Source organism: Macrosteles quadrilineatus, unplaced genomic scaffold (genome assembly GCF_028750875.1).
Source record: "Macrosteles quadrilineatus isolate MER2022 unplaced genomic scaffold, UCM_ALF_1.0 Scaffold_9__3_contigs__length_116548681, whole genome shotgun sequence".
In the NCBI taxonomy this organism is placed as follows: domain Eukaryota; kingdom Metazoa; phylum Arthropoda; class Insecta; order Hemiptera; family Cicadellidae; genus Macrosteles; species Macrosteles quadrilineatus.
Window position 1 is genome coordinate 40,715,650 of NW_026542602.1, and position 3,724 is coordinate 40,719,373.

Here is a 3,724-nt window from a genome sequence, read left to right on the forward strand (position 1 = left end):
CCTTACTTTTTGAAAACAAAGTCTTACCGAGTCAAAACAAGGATTGTGCGGAGGGAAACAAGACCAGCCTTAATCTTAAACCAGCTGTTCTTAATAAGTAACAGGTGTCATTAACCCCTTATCCTGTCTAAAGCAGCCGTTTGTTCTAATTACTTTGGTCTAACCCTTCTCTAAGCTATTTTACAGTTTACCCAACAACCATTTGTAAAATTCCTCAGGGTGTTCTTCAATTTAAGGATTGAAGGGGAAATAGTTTATTTCAAAAAAACCATGTAATAGAGTTTTTATTTGTAGGATATCGTTTTATTGGGAAAAACCAAAATCAAATTGTGTAACACACTTTACATTAGAAATAGCATCGATTATAAGTCTAAAGATTGAATTGCAAAGCTTCATGAACACTATTTTAACTTTATATTGTTTATATAGTATATATCATATTATATAGCATATTGTTTAAACTGTAAATAACGTAAAATAAGTTGATTTAATAAGATATTGTTATGTAAATGTTTGTTCACATGTTTTGAACATTTAAAACTATATCGTTCCTTGGAGTATAGCTTTGTTAGTGTTAAATGAAACCTTAAATATTTGTTAATATGCGTAAATATTTTTCGCCTTAAAAGATCAATAGCGTCCTTAATGCATAAATACTATCCACTCTCTTTAATATAAGCTAAAGCTATATGATATTGTGTGGCCGAACTCAAGCCAAATGTAGTATTAATACACAAGTAAACCAATCGAAATTGTAAAGTTTTTAGCCATTTCTAAAACTCCGGTATAAAAATCTTACATAATAAACCTCATTATCAACAGGAAGTTAAACGATGTAGTATTTAAAAAAAATTAGTAATATTTTGAAAAATAACTTGGATCAACTACTGTGTCATTAAAAAATCAGCAATTTTGGCACTGAAACAGATTAAGCTTATAAAAACATGAATATAACTGAACAATAAAGAAAATCATTAGCATTAACATCTGTCAATTTCCCTGTTGACTGTAATCTGATCCAACTACAATACGCTGTCTTCCCTACACACACGCAATAGGTATTGATTTATAATAACCGTATAGCAGAGGTACAAGCTCCCAATGTTCCCTTTAGATTTCCATGTCAATGGAACTGATGTTTGTCTGGCTTTCTTTGGGTTATTGCCAGCTCCAATGTTATCTAAGCTCCAATACCTTTCCAGCATAGACATTGGCTTACCTTATTATTAGAAGATATGATAATTATACTTTTATTCGTGTTTCAGTATGTATAACTATTATACGAATCCCAAGGAAAATATAGATAGATGTTCGTATGCCCACTTTTTTGTATAGAACAAGTACTTTTTGGTATTTAGTTTTACCAATAACAATTTACCTAGATTAGACTTTTGAGTTCTCACTTCGTAATATTGTTCCTGGTCCAAGGAAACTCTTTGTGTTTTAAGTGCTTACTTTTCCTCAAGGGGTGAAACGTATTATTTAACCCTTTATCATCCAAACAACGTGTGAATAACCGCCATAACCTTATCTGAAGTCATCTTATTTGAATTCGTAATACAAAATTTTAATTAAAATGATGTATGTTATACATTATGTGTCATAATTGTTTCTGAGAAACTTGCTTTATCGTTTCATAGACAAATAGAATCAGTTGCTATTTTATCAGTTATAAAACATAGTTTTATATCTACAAAACATGATCTTCCTGGTCAACTGTTTTTTTTTTTTTAACTAATGTCTAATCCGTGTCATATCTTCATCGTCATATTCCACACCAAGTTTATACGGATTCTGGTCAATTCCACCTTAGTTTAACTCCAATTTCTTTTAGACTGGTTAACACTTTGTCTTTATTAATTTAGAAGATATATTAGGGTTATATCTTATTGGAGTAAACTGTGTTCAAAACGCGTTACATTTTTAATTGAGAAACAACACTAACCCAAGATTAGATGAATTTATGCTGAGGTAGTTCATTTCCTCCTTTACAGGTAAGTTATGAAGCCAGCGATTTATTGGTTAATTTTCGTTTGTCGTTTTAACATACTTATATGAATACTTCATCTGAATCTATTCATGCAAACCAATCCAACAATGACGCCCTTTATTCGTGTTGACCTGAAACCACAACAAAAACCACATTGCAAAACACCGAGAAATTACAAAAAGAAAACACTATAAATCCATAAACATATTATTTTTATTACAAACACTTTAGTATACAACAATAAAAGAGTAGTAAATTATTCCATTTTTCTATTCATTTAACCAAACAGTTTTTATTGAACATAATTCTTACGTGATTTTTATTTTTTATAACGCGGGATAAACAAGTCACAAGGGTGGGGATAGGGATTTCCTAACTGTTTGGGAAAGTCTTGGCAAATTGTCCCACAAGGTGCATATCTATATCCGCAACAACAGGCAACTGAAAATAAAACATGAAATCTTTGTTAGGCAGTACTATGGAGCTAAACACATTTTAAAATTGTTTCAATATTAAAAAAAAGTTAAGTTAGCTATGAATATATCACTTGCTTGTGGTGGTGGGCAGTTAATCATTCTTAACTCTTATTTACTATGACATTCACATATAGTTTAAGGTATATTAAGGTATAAAAGCTTTTTACCAAGATACTTCAATAAAAGACTTCGACATTTTTGTCGAAAGAAAGACGGTATACAGAGAGGGACTATGTCCACAAACTAAAAAAAACTATATTAATTCAAAAACAATAAATCTAACGAATTATATGTTTCAACCCCTTAATTAAACTTGGTTATTTCATTCCCGGTAGCTCAGTTTAGTTTTTATTAAGTTTTTATATTTTTACAATAAAGGCGGTTCTTTATGTAGCATTTAAATAATACCTTTTGATAATACGCAACCAGAATGATTTAGTTTACATTGCTTACGCTAAAGATGCTATACACTAAATATTTAAGTTCCTTCCTACATTAGTATATTTTCAAGTCTAGATTCGGTCAAGTGCTGGAGGAAGCCTATCGTAATTATATTACCATAGTAAATAACATAGAGGAAATTGCACAACTCCCTTACATGCTTCAGTCGTTGAAGAAAGTAACATCATGCTAACTAACAACAGAAGAAACAATTTCATCAAAGTTGCCATTCTCTGTAAAAGAAATTAATAGTCCTATCATTACACTTTTCAAGAATACGTATTTTTAGATGGACTACTCTTGTTTAATGATTTTATATAATATAATAATAATAATAATAATAGTTTCTTATGTTACACAAGTTTCAAGAAAACTTATCTAGACAACAAAAGTCTTTCGAAAAACTAGTTTTATATAAAATATTCATCTGCAAAACTTCCACATGCCTCCACAAAGTGGATTTATACTATAATTTGTTGAATATGAGAAATAGACAAAAGACAATTAATTTATTTTTTGGGTAAACAATCATAAGCGATTAAGATTTTAAAAGAATGTTTAACAAATCAAAACAAATATTGAAGAACAAAAAATTAGTTTTATAAAAAAAAAACCTATTCCTACATCAATGTGGATCATTATTTACCTGTAGGAGCTTCGTGGCTGGTTCTAAACTAATAACTTTACAGCAGCTTTATCACAGAAATGCAAACAAATAATTTAACTCTTCTTCAATATGAAGTAGTAAATCATTTTACAATTAACATTTTATTGACCGTATTACGAGTACAATGGAAGGTATTGCTGGTTCAGATTA

At 29.8% G+C, this 3,724-nt stretch overlaps 1 long non-coding RNA gene across 1 annotated transcript; it reads right to left on the bottom strand.

The window, feature by feature from the left end:
* Nucleotides 1–2,275: 2,275 nt before the first annotated feature.
* On the bottom strand, nucleotides 2,276–3,630 carry LOC129004130 (uncharacterized). Its single transcript, XR_008491676.1, has 3 exons — nucleotides 3,554–3,630; nucleotides 3,065–3,140; nucleotides 2,276–2,431 (listed from the first exon to the last, which is right to left on the bottom strand). It is a non-coding gene; the product is annotated as an uncharacterized LOC129004130 (long non-coding RNA).
* Nucleotides 3,631–3,724: the final 94 nt, after the last annotated feature.